The sequence below is a fragment of the Aquarana catesbeiana genome, linkage group LG02 (genome assembly GCF_042186555.1).
Source record: "Aquarana catesbeiana isolate 2022-GZ linkage group LG02, ASM4218655v1, whole genome shotgun sequence".
NCBI lineage: Eukaryota > Metazoa > Chordata > Amphibia > Anura > Ranidae > Aquarana > Aquarana catesbeiana.
The window spans coordinates 655,026,047-655,043,972 of record NC_133325.1 but is presented as its reverse complement, the minus strand read 5'-3'; positions in this window follow the sequence as shown (position 1 = coordinate 655,043,972).

Genomic DNA, 17,926 nt, shown 5'->3' with positions numbered 1-17,926 from the left:
GACATCTGAGACAATAGCACTGATAGGTGCTAGTTTATTTTAATAGCCAAGCAATATGGCAAACTGCAGACATTCTCTACACTGTCCACATAGAACACCTTCATATATTTATGACCTGATTGTGTGATTGGCTCTTAGCTTTTTCCAGAAGTCTGCAAAGAGCTAAAAGCATATTAAAATATCCCCTGCAAGAGACATTTTATCAGCTAAAAGAATGAACATACTACTTTTTTTTTCTTATTATAACACTGAGAATACTCAGCCAATGATAATGACGGCAGAACTTCCAAGTACCCCAGTCAATTTAAGAAAGGACATGTTGAGCCAAATATCAATTTCATAAGAACAGAGCAAAGTAGGTATACAGGAAGGCATTGTTTTTTTTTTTTTGTCAGCAAACCAGAGATATTCTTTAACCCAGTGGGCTTAAAAATGTGTACTGCAAGAATTATTTACACATTATTTGCTAACCTTGCTTTCATTAGTCTTTTAGAACCATCTTCCAGGCCACCCTAATCATTTTTGACAACATTATAGATGACATGAATATGCACATCACATTTGTCTGAATTCTAGCCAACCCCATCTGTTTAATACATATCAATGTAAGACAACTACATTAATAGTCAGTATTAGTAGAAAATACTAATCTCTTAACATGCTATGGATCATTTACAGGATAATTTACTTGTGAATTCCATATGTGGCCTTACTTTTTCCCTTGTTAAATCACAAAGTGGTGCCATATGTAATAAAGAACGGCAATGTCTATGCTTAAGCTGGGAAAGATTGTAATCAATTGCCAATGTGCTACATTGACTGTGTCAATGCTAATGGTGGCTAGTACTAATATAGTTCCTTTTCACTACATTCATAGCTAATGGTGGCTTATAGTGAGGGTATATGAGTGCCGAGGGAGTGATAAAGGAGTGTGGGAAAATGCATATGCCTGACTGGAGTGGTAGGCTATCTGAAGACAGGGGCACTTTGCTCTCAATTAGGCAATATTTGAGTGTTTCTTTAGTTTTCAAAGGTACTAATAAAGGTAACTGAAGTCCATGGTTCGGGTATTACTTGGGTCATCAAGTGGAACTGTAGGGGGTCTCATACATGCTCCCCATTCTTGTGAATGCCGTACCATCTTTTTTAAGCAGTAAAGAAGGCTGCAAGCTACTTCCTTGAATATTATAGGAATATTAGATGCAAAGCTATTCATTTTAAGAGAGACACAAGGGTTGATTTACTAAAGGCAAATACACTGTGCACTTTGCAAAGTGCAGTTGCACTCTGCAAGAGCAGTTGCTCCAGAGCTTAGTAAATGAGCAGGGTTCTGCTGACTTCCATCATCCAATCATGTGCAAGCAAAATTTTTTTTTTTTTTCCTTGCACGTGATTGGGTAATTTTTGCAAAGTGAAGCTTTACCTCATTTACTAAGCTCTGGAGCAACTGCACTTGCAGAGTGCAATTGCACTTTGCAAATTGCACAGTCTAGTTGCCTTTAGTAAATCAACCCCACTGTGTTCTTGCAGGATTGTAAATGCTGCGGAAGTGATATCAACCCCAGCATTTACTTTCTCAGTAAGCCTGAGTTCCTCATAGTGTGGGGTTCTTCCACAGTACAAGGATACCTTGACATGAAACTCAATATACAGCATACAGCAATGTTTTTTTTTTTAGAAGAAAAATATCAAAAATGTTAGTAAGATTTAACTTACTATTTAATGAAAACTTGGTGCTGTAGTTCTGCTTTAGGGTTAAATTTGCCTTTGTCCATAAAAAATTCAAAGCTGTACTGATAAAAAGAAAGAAAAGAGTAAAAATGCAGAAACATGCTTAAAAGGCCTCTCATTTCCTGGATAACAAATGTCAAAGACTTGGGGTTTATTTACTAAAGCTGGAGAGTGCAAAATCTGGCGCAGTGTGGTGGCCAATCAGCTTCTAACTTCAAATGAACAAAATTAAGCTTTGACAAAAAAAAAAATGGAAGCTGACTGGTTTCTATGCAGAGATGCACCAGATTTTGCACTCTCCAGTTTTAGTAAATCAACCCTATGGTCTACTGTTAAGGCCCATACACACAATCAGACTTTTTGACAACAAACATGCAAATTAGCTGTTTTAAGGCAACATCCGACCGTGTGTACGCTTCATCGGACAAACTTTTTCGGTTTTCATCAGACAAAAGTTCGCTCTGCAAACAGACAAACTTTTCGGCAACAAAAGTCCGCTGGAGCAAAGTCCGATCATGTGTACAGAAAACCATAGGACTTTAGTCCACAGTACAAACACGCATGCTCAGAACTAGGGATGAGCTTCGTGTTCGAGTCGAACCCATGTTCGACTTGAACATCAGCTGTTCGATCGTCCGCCGAATTGCGAACATTATGGGCCATTCGCACAAAATTCGTGTGGCGCGTCACGGCCCATAATTCACTGCGGCATCGCAGTGCATTGCTGGCTGATGATTGGCCAAGCATGCACTATGACCCGCATGCTTGGCCAATCACAGCGCCGTCAGTAGAGAGAGCTGTAATTGGCCAAAGCCAGGGTGGCTTTGGCCAATTATGGCTCAGGGGGTTTAGAACACGCCCCACACTATATAAGGCCGCCTGCACAGCGGCCCTGTGTAGTGTGTTCCAGCGTGCTTAGATAGACAGAGAGACAGTGTCATTTCATTTGAGTTAGCTAGATTAGGCAGGACAGTCAGTGAGCTAGCTGCACTTACAGTGTATTGTGTATATATATGCATCCCAGGTGTTTTATATATATATATATATATATATATATATATATATATATATATATATGTATACACTGTATTCAGTTTAGCTAGATCCGTTCCTGTTATCTTCCTACTGACAGGCAGGCTTGTCTTGTTACAGTATTTACAGCTACCTGAAGAAAATTGCTGGTGTTCTTTTGATCCTATTAGTACCACAGTCAGGCAGCTAGACTATTTACAGTTAGTGTAGTGCGTCCTCCTCACAGTGTTCAGTTAAAGCTACAAGTTAGTTTAGTGTGACCTCTGCACAGTGTTCAGCTAAAGCTACAAGTTAGGGTAGTGCGTCCTCCTCACAGTGTTCAGCTAAAGCTACAAGTTGGTGTAGTGCGTCCTCCTCACAGTGTTCAGCTAAAACTACAAGTTAGGGTAGTGCATCCTCCTCACAGTGTTCAGCTACAATAGAAAAGTTTTTTTCCTCTTAATTGGGATTTTAAAGGGCAGAGGTCTCCAAAAAATATAACAAAAAATGTATAAAATGATTTAATGTTATATTTTTTGGAGACCTCTGCCCTTTAAAATCCCAATTAAGAGGAAAAAAAACTTTTCTATTGTATATGAACACAGGAATGTGGGCTGATCGTCTCCTTCCATTAAGTCCGTGTCACCATTCACTGTCCTACACAGTGTTCAGCTAAAGCTACAAGTTAGTGTACTGCGTCCTCCTCACAGTGTTCAGCTAAAAACTACAAGTTAGTGTAGTGCGACCTCTGCACAGTGTTCAGCTAAAGCTACAAGTTAGTGTAGTGCGTCCTCTGAACAGTGTTCAGCTAAAACTACAAGTTAGTGTAGTGCAACCTCTGCACAGTGTTCAGCTAAAGCTACAAGTTAGTGTAGTGCGTCCTCTGAACAGTGTTCAGCTAAAGCTACAAGTTAGTGTAGTGCGTCCTCCTCACAGTGTTCAGCTAAAACTACAAGTTAGTGTAGTGCGAGCTCTGCACAGTGTTCAGCTAAAGCTACCTGTAGAAGGTTGGTGGTGTTTTCCTGATCCTATCACTACCGCAGGCAGCTAAATAAGCTACAAGTTCGTTTTTTGCGAGCTCTGCACAGTGTTCACCTAAAGCTACCTATCGAAGGTTGGTGGTTTTTTCCTATTCCTATCACTACCGCAGGCAGCTAAATAAGCTATAAGTTAGTTTTTTGCGAGCTCTGCACAGTGTTCACCTAAAGCTACCTGTCGAAGTTTGGTGGTGTTTTCCTGATCCTACCACTACCGCAGGCAGCTAAATAAGCTACAAGTTAGTTTTTTGCGAGCTCTGCACAGTGTTCACCTAAAGCTACCTGTAGAAGGTTGGTGGTGTTTTCCTGATCCTATCACTACCGCAGGCAGCTAAATAAGCTACAAGTTCGTTTTTTCGAGCTCTGCACAGTGTTCAGCTAAAGATACCTGTAGAAGGTTGGTGGTGTTTTCATACTACAGGCAGGCAGTTGATTTTGCTAGCTGCAGTATCAGTATATATATAGATATATATATATATATATATATATATATATATATATCCCAGCTTAGTGCAGCAACAGGCCATTAGTATGTCTGGAAGGCCAACAAGGAGAGGCAGACAGTCACAAGCCAATAAAAGAGGGCAAGCAGGCTCTGTGTCTAGAGGCAACAGTGCTGGTCGTGAAGACGGTGCATCCTCATCAGCACGTGGCCGTGGGACACGCTTGGCCTTTTTTTTGGCAGCTGGCCGTGTTGAGCCGCAACATGCGGAAGACTTGGTCGAGTGGATGACCAAGCCGTCCTCATCCTCCTGATCCTCTCTCACCCATGCTCAGGGTACTTTGTCTGTCAAATCACCCGCCAATGCGGCCTCTTCCCTTGGCTCAATGGCATCAGTGACTCCTTCCCTAGCCACCATGTCCTCCTGAGGAGTCCCTCGAACTGTTTGACCACAGTGTTGGGTACATGCTCCAGGAGGATGCCCAGCGTTTAGAAGGCTCTGATGATGATACTGAGCGAGATGAAGGCAGTAACGTGAGCACGGACAGAGGGGGTGCCCAAGAAGGACAGCAATCTGGCAGTCATGCTCCCCCTGCTGCAGCATACTGCCAGGTTTGCTCCAGTGATGAGGAGGGAGGGGATGATGAGGTCACTGACTCAACGTGGGTGCCTGATAGGAGAGAGGAGGAGGAGGCACATCACCAACAAGGCAGGATGCCCTCCAGGGGCCAGCCTAAGGGCAGCACACTGACTGCATCACACCTCAAAGCTCCGCATGTGCAGGGCGCTGCTGTCTCTGCGCGTTATTCCAAAAGTTCTTTGGTGTGGGCCTTTTTTGAGATGAGTGTATCAGATCGCACCGCTGCTATTTGCAACATATGTCTCAAGCGTATCTCGCGTGGCCAAAACATCTCCCGCTTGGGCACCACATGCTAGACCAGACATATGTTGACCTGCCATGCAGTTCGTTGGCAAGCGTATCTAAAAGACCCACACCAAAGAACAAAGAGGACCTCTCCTTGCTCCTCATCAGCTGAGATCTCCAACCCCACTATACCTTCAGTCCTCTCTGAGACCTGCACTGAGAGGAATGAAGGTGTAGAATTAGGTGTGTCACAGCCAAGTACTTGTGGGCAATCTGCTTTCGGTACACCGACGTCAGATTGTACCAGGCAAATTTCCCTGCCCCAGCTGCTGCACCGCCGAAAGAAGTTCGCTCCCAGCCATCCACATGCCCAGTGGTTGAATGCTAGCTTGGCAAAATTGCTAGCACTTCAACTGCTGCCTTTTCAGTTGGTAGACTCTGCCCCCTTCCATGAGTTTTTGGAATGTGCGGTTCCTCAGTGGCAGGTACCCAAACGCGACTTTTTCTCACGGAAGGTGATTCCGACTCTCTACCGGCATGTGGAAGGCAATGTCCATGCCTCGCTGGACAGGGCGATCAGCGGTAAGGTGCATATTACCGCTGACTCATGGTCCAGCAGGCATGGACAGGGACGTTACCTAAGTTTCACCGTGCATTGGGTGACTCTGCTGGCAGCTGGGAAGGATGCAGGACAAGGTGCAGTAGAGTTGGAGGTTGTTCCGCCACCACGCCTCCAAAATGCCACTAATAATGATTGTGACACACCTCTCTCCTCCACCCCCTCCTCTTCTTCTTCCTCCACGGCCTCTTCCTGTGCTTTGTCCTCGGAACCAGCAGTGCTCCGTAGCCGTTCAAGGGGCTACGCAAGTATGCAGGCCAAAAGATGCCATGCGGTGCTTGAGCTGGTGTGCTTGGGGGACAGGAGCCACACTGGGGCAGAGGTTCTGTCAGCTCTGCAGGGGCAGGTTCAGAGGTGGTTGACGCCACGCCAACTTAAGGCAGGAATGGTGGTTTGCGACAATGGCACCAACCTCCTCTCTGCCCTCCGACAGGGACAAATGACCCATGTGCCTTGTTTGGCTCACGTCCTTAACTTGGTGGTGCAGCGGTTCTTGGGCAGGTACCCGGCTTACAGGATGTCCTGAGGCAGGCCAGGAAAGTCTGTGTGCATTTCCGCCGGTCATATAATGCCAGTGCTTGGCTGGCAGACCTCCAAAAGGAGTTTAACCTGCCCAAGAACCGCCTAAACTGTGACATGCCCACCAGGTGGAACTCAACGTTGGCTATGCTGCAGTGGCTGCACACGCAGCAGAGAGCCATCAATGAGTACCTGTGTGACTATGGCACCATGACAGGGTCAGGGGAGCTATTTTTTTTTCCCCACGCCAGTGGGCCATGATCAGGGATGCATGCACTGTCCTGTCACCATTTGAGGAGGCCACGAGGATGGTGAGCAGTGACAGTGCATGCATCAGTGACACTGTCCCCCTTGTCCACCTGTTGGAGCACACGCTGCGTGGAATAATGGACAGGGCACTTGAGACAGAACAGAGGCAGGAAGAGGAGGACTTCCTTAGCTCTCAAGGCCCCCTTTATCCAGACAGTGTTCCTGCATGCCCACCGATCACAAGAGGAGGAGGAGGAGGAGGAGGACTGTGTCAGTATGGAGGTGGAGCCTGGCACTCAGCATCAGCAGCAGTCTTTAAGGGATCAGTCCCAAGAAACACATGGACTTGTACGTGGCTGGGAGGAGGTGGCTGCGGACCATGTCGTCCTTAGTGACCCAGAGGACTCAGGACCGAATGCCTCAGCAAACCTACGATGCATGGCCTCCCTGATCCTGCAAAGCCTGCGTAAGGATCCTCGTATTCGTGGTATCAAGGAGAAGGACCAATACTGGCTGGCAACCCTCCTTGATCCACGTTACAAGGGTAAGGTTGCGGACCTTATCTTGCCATCGCAGAGGGAGCAGAGGATGAAACATCTTCGAGAGGACTGGCAGAAAGGTCTGTGCAACGCGTTCTCAGAGACTGGGAGGTTACAAACTCCTGTTTCTGGACAACGTGTTGCTGAGGCTTCGGCCAGTCAAAGAAGGAGCGGTGGAGAAGGTGGCCGTCTGACCGATGCGTTCTGACAATTTTTTAGTCCGCAGCCCCAAGGTATGATCGGTTCCAGCAACCATCGCCAGCGTCTGTTTTACATGGTGCAGGAATACCTAGGGGCTAGATCTGATTTGGACACCTTTCCCACCGAAAATCCTCTGGGTTACTGGGTCTTGAGGATGGATCACTGGCCAGAGCTTGCACAGTATGCAATTGAGCTACTGGCCTGTCCTGCGTCCAGCGTTCTTTCATAACGCACATTAAGTGCTGCTGGAGGTTTGTAACCGATCACAGGGTGCGTCTGTCCACCGACTCGGTCGATCGACTGACCTTCATAAAAATTAATCAGTCTTGGATCACCACCAGCTACCAAGCACCTGATGCTGATGTAACCAAATAATTTTTTTTGAAATCTCAGATCCCTTCAAAGACTGCCTATGCTAATGCTGAGTGACTATCCTGAGTAATTGTCCTCTTCCTCCTCAATGATCACGCTGATAGCTTGTAAGAACATTTTTGGTTCTGGGCGCCGCCACCAGTGCCTAAGGCCCAATTTTTCAGCCCCTGTCTAACAGGGGTGTGTAATTACAATTTTTGATGCAATACTTTGCAGCAGGGCTCATTCCTGCGTTCCAACTAGAGTATCTGTGAGGGGTTGCAGTGTTGTGGCACCAGCACCAGTGCCTAAGGCCCAATTTTTCATCCCCTGTCTGAAAGGGGTGTGTAATTACAATTTTTGTTGCAATACTTTGCAGCAGGGCTCGTTCCTGCATTCCAACTAGAGTATCTGTGAGGGGTTGCAGTGTTGTGGCACCAGCACCAGTGCCTAAGGCCCAATTTTTCAGCCCCTGTTTAACAGGGGCGTGTAATTACAATTTTTGATGCAATACTTTGCAGCAGGGCTCGTTCCTGCATTCCAACTAGAGTATCTGTGAGGGGTTGCAGTGTTGTGGCACCAGCACCAGTGCCTAAGGCCCAATTTTTCAGCCCCTGTCTAACAGGGGCGTGTAATTACAATTTTTGATGCAATACTTTGCAGCAGGGCTCGTTCCTGCGTTCCAACTAGAGTATCTGTGAGGGGTTGCAGTGTTGTGGCACCAGCACCAGCACCAGTGCCTAAGGCCTAATTTTTCAGCCCCTGTTCAACAGGGGCATGTAATTACAATTCTTGATCTAATATTTCACAGCAGGGCCCGTTTCTGCGCCCACCAAGAGCGAGTGAGGACGTACAGTGTTGTGGCATCAGCACCACCACCAAAGGCCCAATTTTTCTGCCCCTGTTGGGCATGTAATTACAATTCTTGATCTAATATTTCACAGCAGGGCCCTGTGAGGGCTTACAGTGTTGTGGCCACAACAACACCTAAGGCCCAAATTTCTGCTGAGTATATAGGGCAGGCCCCTACTTTCAAACATCCAACTTACAAACGACTCCTACTTGCAAACGGAAGGAGATAACAGGAAGTGAGATGAAATCTACCCCTAGGAAGGGAAATTCTTTCCTGTAAGAGTTAATATGGGAAAAACATTTCTCCTTTCCACTGATGCTTTATCACCAATCCTTGTTTCACAAAAAAACCCAAATTTTCAAAAAACATTTGTCATTGGGACAAAAAGTGAGGTGAAATCTTCTGAAGAGGAGCACAGGCAGCAAAACAAATGTCACAGGGGTAATAACCCTTCCCTATGTTTTCCAAAAAGCTTCAAATAGATTTTTTTGGCTGGAGCTAAACACGTTAAAAATGTACCAGTTCAAAATTACAAACAGATTCTACTTAACAACAAACCTACAGTCCCTATCTTGTTTGCACCACCTGTATACTGCTGTTCAGAGTACAGAGCCTGTATACTGCTGTTTCCTTTTTTAATTTGGGTGCGGGGTTCCCCTTAATATCCATACAAGACCCAAAGGGCCTGGTAATGGACTGGGGGGTACCCATGCCGTTTGTCTCACTGATTTTCATCCATATTGCCAGGACCCGACATTACATTAAAGCCGCAAGCAGTTTTAAATGACTTTTTTTCCTTTAAAAATGACATTTTGTGCAGGGACTGTTCTAAGCACGGGAAACACGTGCCACTTTACAGGCATACTATAGACACCCCCCAGGTACGATATTTAAAGGAATATTTCACTTTTTTTTTTTTTACTTTAACCACTTCAGCCTCGGAAGGATTTACCCCCTTCCTGACCAGAGCACTTTTTACAATTTGGCACTGCGTCGCTTTAACTGCTAATTGCGTGGTCATGCAATGCTGTACCCAAACGAAATTTGCATCCTTTTCTTCCCACAAATAGAGCTTTCTTTTGATGGTATTTGATCACCTCTGCGGTTTTTATTTTTTGCGCTATAAACGGAAAAAGAAAATTTTGAAAAAAAAAGATATTTTCTAATTTTTGTTATAAAAAAAATCCAATAAACTCAATTTTAGTCATACATTTAGGCCAAAATGTATTCGGCCACATGTCTTTGGTAAAAAAAATGTCAATAAGCGTATATTTATTGGTTTGCGCAAAAGTTATAGCGTCTACAAACTAGGGTATATTTTCTGGAATTTACACAGCTTTTAGTTTATGACTGCCTATGTCATTTCTTGAGGTGCTAAAATGGCAGGGCAGTACAACCCCCCCCCCAAATGACCCCATTTTGGAAAGTAGACACCCCAAGGAAATTGCTGAGAGGCATGTTGAGCCCATTGAATATTATTTTTTTGTCTCAAGTGATTGAATAATGACAAAAAAAAATTACAAAAAGTTGTCACTAAATTATATATTGCTCACACAGGCCATGGGCATATGTGGAATTGCACCCCAAAATACATTCAGATGCTTCTCCTGAGTATGGGGATACCACATGTGTAGGACTTTTTGGGAGCCTAGCTGCGTACGGGGCCACGAAAACCAATCACCGCCTTCAGGATTTCTAAGGGCGTAAATTTTTGATTTCACTCCTCACTACCTATCACAGTTTTGAAGGCCATAAAATGCCCAGAGGGCACAACCCCCCCCCCCCCCCAAATGACCCCATTTTGGAAAGTAGACACCCCAAGCTATTTGCTGAGAGGCATGTTGAGTCCATGGAATAGTTTATATTTTGACACAAGTTGCGGGAAAGTGACAAATGTTTTTTTTTTTTGCACAAAGTTGTCACTAAATGATATATTGCTCACACAGGCCATGGGCATATGTGGAATTGCACCCCAAAATACATTTAGCTGCTTCTCCTGAGTATGGGGATACCACATGTGTGAGACTTTTTGGGAGCCTAGCCGCGTACGGGGCCCCGAAAACCAATCACCGCCTTCAGGATTTCTAAGGGTGTAAATTCTTGATTTCACTCTTCACTGCTCATCACAGTTTCGGAGGCCATGAAATGCCCAGGTGGCACAACCCCCCCAAATGACCCCATTTTAGAAAGTAGATACCCAAAGCTATTTGCTGAGAGGCATGGTGAGTATTTTGCAGCTCTCATTTGTTTTTGAAAATGAAGAAAGACAAGAAAAAAAATTTTTTTTTCTTTTTTCAATTTTCAAAACTTTGTGACAAAAAGTGAGGTCTGCAAAATATTCACTATACCTCTCTCAGCAAATAGCTTGGGGTGTCTACTTTCCAAAATAGGGTCATTTGGGGGGGGGTTTCTGCCACCTGGGCATTTCATGGTCTCCGAAACTGTGATAGGCAGTGAAGAGTGAAATCAAAAATTTCCGCCCTTAGAAAGCCTGAAGGCGGTGCTTGGTTTTCGGGGTCCCGTACGCGGCTAGGCTCCCAAAAAGTCTCACACATGTGGTATCCCCGCACTCAGGAGAAGCAACAGAATGTATTTTCTGGTGTAATTTCACATATTCCCATGGCATGTTTGAGCAATATATCATTTAGTGACAACTAAAAAAAAAAATGTCTTTTTCCCGCAACTTGTGTCACAATATAAAATATTCCATAGACTCGACATGTCTCTCAGCAAATAGCTTGGGGTGTCTACTTTCCAAAATAGGGTAATTTGGGGGGGTTTTGAACTGTCCTGGCATTTTATGCACAACATTTAGAAGCTTATTTCACACATCACCCACTCTTCTAACCACTTGAAGACAAAGCCCTTTCTGACACTTTTTGTTTACATGAAAAAATAATTTTTTTTTGCAAGAATTACTTTGAACCCCCAAACATTATATATTTTTTAAAGCAAATGCCCTACAGATTAAAATGGTGGGTGTTTCATTTTTTTTTCACACAGTATTCGCGCATCGATTTTTCAAACGCATTTTTTGGGGAAAAAACACACTTTTTTAAATTTTAATGCACTAAAACACACTATATTGCCCAAATGTTTGATGAAATAAAAAAAGATGATCTTAGGCCGAGTACATGGATACCAAACATAACATGCTTTAAAATTGCGCACAAACGTGCAGTGGCAACAAAATAAACACATTTTTAAAAGCCTTTAAAAGCCTTTACAGGTTACCATTTTAGATTTACAGAGGAGGTCTACTGCTAAAATTACTGCCCTCGATCTGACCTTCGCGGTGATACCTCACATGCATGGTGCAATTGCTGTTTACATTTGACGCCAGACCGACGCTTGCGTTCGCCTTAGCACGAGAGCAGGGGGGGACAGGGGTGCTTTTTTTTTTTTCTTTATTATTTTTTTGCTTTTTTATCTTATTTTTATACTGTTCCTTTCATTTTTTTTAATCATTTTTATTGTTATGTCAGGGATGTAAATATCCCCCATGATAGCAATAGGTAGTGACAGGTACTCTTTTTTGAAAAAATTGGGGTCTATTAGACCCTAGATCTCTCCTCTGCCCTCAAAGCAACTGACCACACCAAGATCGGTGTGATAAAATGCTTTCCCAATTTCCCAATGGCGCTGTTTACATCCGTCGAAATCTAAGTCATGAAATGCTCGTGGCTTCCGGTTTCTTAGGCCATAGAGATGTTTGGAGCCACTCTGGTCTCTAATCAGCTCTATGGTCAGCTGGCTGAATCACCGGCTGCATTCTCAGGTTCCCTGTTGAGACAGGAGAGCCAGAGAAAAACGGCTTGTAAAAGCAGTCTAGAGGCTAATTAGCCACTAGGATTGCTTTTACATGAAAGCTGACCGCTGGCTGAAAATAATGATACCAAGATGATACCTAAACCTGCAGGCATCATTCTGGTATAACCACTCAAAGTCGTGAATGGCGTACCTGAAGACAAAAAAATGGTTCATAATAAAACACAGTAAACGGTAAAGTATAAAAAATTGCATACCTGAAAAACAAATGTGATAAAACATAATAACAATAAAACATTGCAGAATAGAATACAGTAAAAAAGAGCAGAACAATAGAGAGAGAATAAAGAGAGAGAGAACAATGAAACGACAACTATTTTTTTTTATGTTATATATTTTTTTGGGTTTTTTTTTTTTTTTACACTTTTTTTTGTAACTAACTTTTATAACTGTAACTGGTTCAAGGTTCGGGTCTCTCAAAATGCGATGGCATCTTGGGAGACCCTGTGAAAGTATGCCTAATCTGTGCAATGCTGTACCCTACGCTAATACTCAACTAGTGTATGGTAGCGTTCAAAACATTCACCAATGCAAAGACCAGGATCGTCAGGACAGGAGGGACAATAATAGCGGGTGTCACATCTATATATGCGCTTGCTGCAGACATGACATCTTTTTTGGGGGGGGGTTCATTGGGTAGGGGTACTCGGGAGGACATAAAGAAAATGCCTCTCATGCAGCCGACTGCATTTGGTTGGGGATGTGAATGGGGGAAGTACGGGTGCTGCAGAAGTGGTGGGTTCCTAATTAGGATTGGCGAATGCAGCAGGAAGGGCATTATGGGCACGACGGGCCTGTGTTTGTCTTCTTGGTGGCAGCGGGACACTACTTGTGCTTGTCACCTCACCAGCTTGAACTGTACTTATGGGACTCGCCACGTCACCAAGTGTTACTGCAGTGCTGGTTTGACTATGACCAGGGTGCACTAGGCCGCTGGTGCTTGCCTGTTCACCAAAACGCTAAAAAAAAACTGTTAGCGATCGCAGGGATCAGGCCTGACTCTGCGAATGCTGCAGTTATGCGTTTAGTGTTTTGTAAGTGACAGTGATCGATCGATACTGCACTTGGGTGGGCTGGGCTGGGCCGGGCGGAGGGGCAAAACGCAGGTGCTAGCAGGTATCTGGGCTGATCCCGCTAACACTGCGTTTTTGGGAACCCTAAACTGCTGGGGACGCTAGTATAGATCTGATTGGATCAGATATTGATCCGTTCAGATACTATACAACTAAGGGAGGTGTACGGTGCGTGCGTGGGTGTTAGCGGTACTGGCACTAACCTGACGCTGCCGGGGGCTGGTGCTTGCCAGTTCACCAAAATGCTACCAAAAAAACTGTTAGCGATCGCAGGGATCAGGACTGACTATGCGAACGCTGCAGTTATGCGTTTAGTGTTTTGTAAGTGACAGTGATCGATTGATACTGCACTTGGGTGGGCTGGGCTGGGCCGGGCGGAGGGGCAAAACGCAGGTGCTAGCAGGTATCTGGGCTGATCCCACTAACACTGCGTTTTTTGGGAACCCTAAACTGCTGGGGACGCTAGTATAGAGCTGATCGGATCAGATATTGATCCGTTCAGATACTATACCACTAAGGGAGGTGTATGGTGCGTGCATGGGTGTTAGCGGTACTGGTGCTAACCTGACGCTGCTTGGGGCTGGTGTTTGCCAGTTCACCAAAATGCTACTTAAAAAAACTGTTAGCGATCGCAGGGATCAGGCCTGACTCTGCTAACACTGCAGTTATCCGTTCAGATACTATACCACTAAGGGAGGCGTATGCTGCGTGTGTGGGTGTTAGCAGTACTGGCACTAACCTGACGCTGCCTGGGGCGACGCATATCACCGCCGGGCGATCAGGGGGCTAAACCTTTATTCGGTAATAAACGGCGGGTGTCCTGATACTATAAAAAATAAACGAACTAACCAGCATCACCCATAACAGTTATACGGTGATCACTGGTGAAAGGGTTAACTAGGGGGCAATCAAGGGGTTAAAACCTTTACTAGGTAGTATATGGGGGTCCCTGACGCTATAAAACACTGACGGCGAACCTAACTATTTACCTCCCTAACTAGCATCACCAGTGACACTAATACAGCGATCAGAAAAACGATCGCTTAGTGACACTGGCGACGGGGGGTGATCAAGGGGTTAAAACTTTATTAGGGGGGGTTAGGGGGGTACCCTAGACCTAAAGGGGGCTAACACTAACTGCCCTACCACACTAACTGTCACAAACTGACACCAATGCAGTAATCAGAAAAAAAAACAAAAAACTGCTTGATGTCAGTGTGACGGGGGGGTGATTGGGGGGTGATCGGGGGGGGGGGATCGGGGGGTAAAGGGGGGTGTAATGTGTGCCTGGCATGTTTTACTGTGTGTGTGTTTTACCACCACTCGGATGTCTTCTCTCCTCGGCGCCGGAACGGAAAATACTGAGCCGAGGAGAGATGACATCACTTCCTCTGCTGCTGTTTACCATACAGCAGCAGAGGAATGATCCCATTGGCTGGGAGCAGTCGGGAGGGGGGCCACGAATGGATGGCCTGCCCCTCACCTCCGATTGCTGGGGGACAAATGCCGACCGCCTCGGGCACCGGGGGGGTCCGATCGGACCCCCCGCCCGCGGGAGGCAGATCACGTACAGGTACGTGATTCTGCCTGCCCGTGCCATTCTGCCGACGTACATCATCGTGAGGCGGTCGGCAAGTGGTTAAGAATCATTAAAATCACTGCTCCCGAAAAAACGGCCATTTTTTAAAAATTTTTTTGCATTGATTCATGTCCCCTGGGGCAGGACCCGGGTCCCCAAACCCTTTTTAGGACAATACCATGCAAATTAGCCTTTAAAATGAGCACTTTTGATTTCAAACGTTCGAGTCCCATAGACGTAAATGGGGTTCTAACGTTCGTGCGAATTTTCGGTCCGTTCACAGGTTCTGGTGCGAACCGAACCGGGGGGGGGTGTTCGGCTCATCCCTACTCAGCACCCATGTAAAAGATCAGACAACAATACAGAAGTTGACCAAAGGGTGGGAAAGTTTGTACAAAGTCTGATCGTGTGTATGAGGCTATAGGATGACATGCATATCAAGTGACATTTTGAATTTCGTGAACCTGACATTTTCTATTCAAACCAGGCTTTCATGCAAAAGACAGACAGACAGGAGAACATGATAGGAAATTTCACAGGAAAGGTAGACCAGCTCATATTCGGCCCATATGGTAAGGTGACCATATTTTTCCAAATGAAATACAGGGACACCCCACTGACCATGCCGACTTTGAATGTGGTGGAGATAGGGGCAGGGAAATGGTGGCGGTGGAAACTGTGTGCAAAATGCACTTTGTCAGATAGTGGCTGTGGCCAAATTATGCTGATAGTGAGAGGGGCTTAAAATGCCTACTCTACTCTGATTCAAGAGTTCATAATGTATAGTATGAAGGGGTCAGGAGTGTGTAACATGCAGAGTGCTGGGGTCAGGAGTGCACAATGCACAGATTGCAGAGGTCAGAAGTGTGTAACAAGCAGAATTCAGGGGTCAAGAGTAAGTATCATAGAGCAGAGTCAAGAGTAATTAATGTACATATTGCAGGGATCAGGAGTAAGTAATGCACAGAGTACCTCCCAAACAAAATTCCCCTATGCTCACAATACAACCCCCCTCCACCCTCCATGACAAGGCCATCTCCAGCACAAATTCCCTCTCCCTCCCTTAATGTTACTTTCCAGATCTTGATAATGCATCTGCTGGTAAGTTTTCTGGGCCCCAAGGCCAAAACCACCCACATTTTTTGAGGTGCAATTGTTGAAATAAATGGGCAATAAATGGGTAATCATGACAATATGCAGTAATACGGGGAAGACGGGGCATGATGATGTTCACCATAGACTAGTCAGGTATGAGGAGGGGCTTTGAGTGCAGGGGTAAGTAGTAAGTAATGCAGAGTTCGAAGATCAGTAGTACATAGTGCACAGCGTAGAGCCAGGTTTAACTAATGCAAAGTTCAGAGTTTAGTAGTACAATGCAATGTGCAGGGCCAGGTTTAATTAATGCAGAGTTCAGAGGTAAATAGTAAGTAGTACAGCGTTGATAGGTCAGTGGTAGATAACACAGAAGTCAGTAGAAATGCAGAATGCAGAAGTCAGTAGTAAGTAGCACAGAGTGCAGACATCAGGAGAAAGTAATGCAGAGTTCAGAGGTCTCTAGTATGTAACACAGAGGTCAGAAGAAAGCAAAGCAGAAGATCGCAGAGAGTAACATAGAGTTCAGAAATGAGTAGTAAGTAACACAGAGTTCAGAGGTCAGTACTAATGCTGAGTTCAGTGCTAAGTAGTAAATAGCACAGACTTCAGGGATGATGTGTAAATAATGCAAAGTTTAGAGGTCAGTAGTAAGTGATGCATAGTTCTGAGGTCTATAATAAGTAACACTGAGTTCAGAGGTCAGTGGTATGTAATGCGGAGGTCAGGGGTCAGTAGTAAGTAACATAGGGTTCAGGAGTCAATAGTAAGTAATGCAGAGATCAGGGGTCAGTAGTCAGTAATGCAGAGTGCAAGGGTCAGCAGCAGTAACACTGAATGCAGAAGTCAGTAATAATACTCTCTGTCTATCCTCCCCCTCTCCCTGAGATGCTTAACCCTGGACTTGCACACACATTGCAAGACATGGGGGGTTGATTTACTAAAACTGGAGAGTTCAAAATCTGGTGCAGTTGTGCACGGTAGCCAATCAGCTTCTAACTTCAGCTTGTTCAAATAACCTTTGACAAAAAAAACTGGATTCTGATTGGTTGCAGAGCTGCACCAGATTTTGCACTCACCAGTTTTAGTAAATTAACACCAGATCCCGTCCCCTCCCCCGCCCCTTATATGAATTTGTAAAAGTACGTTGTACCCCTACTCATTCACCAAAAAAGTGTCAAAAAGAAATAAAAACACACACACACAGTATTTGACAAGATTTCAGATTTCAATAAGCCCCCTGCCTGCAGACCCCCACAACCACCGTCCAGGGTTAGGGGAAGAGGCCCCCCCACCCCAAAGAACCCATCATGTTGAGGGCATGTGGCCAGGTATGGTCCACGAGGGGGGGGCACTCGCTCATTCCCCCCCCCTTACAGTACCTGGCCTTCCAGGCTGCATTCTCGGATTAGGGTCTGCTATGGATTTTTTTTTTAATCAAGAGGTGTTTATTGTACAAAAGTAAGAGGATACATGCAAAACAGAAGTGTATACAGACAGGCCATAGAAATAGCTTTGACAGTTGTACAAATACAGGGAATACTTATTCACGCTTATTCGTACCATAACTGATATAAGTACATAGTACAACCTCTATCTTGCTTTTTTGCATTAGTTTCAAAAAGAAGAAAAAGAAAACAACAAAATAAACAAAAAAAACAAATATAAACCAGTTCAACCTGACAATGCCGTCATACAGTTTCTCGTGGTACATATCCCAGCACCCGTAAACCCTTTACCACTAAGATCACTAGTCTACTACATCACTCCCTAAGGTATGTCAATCAGAACATGCATTTCACATTTTAAACTCCTCGCCTTTGGACTATCAACATTGTAGCAGCCTATGAAGGACCAGTTGTGGAGAAGCTACTTCTGGGGCGCCCAGCCAACACTGCCATATTTTCTCGAACTTCTGTGGTGATTTTCTGTGGGAA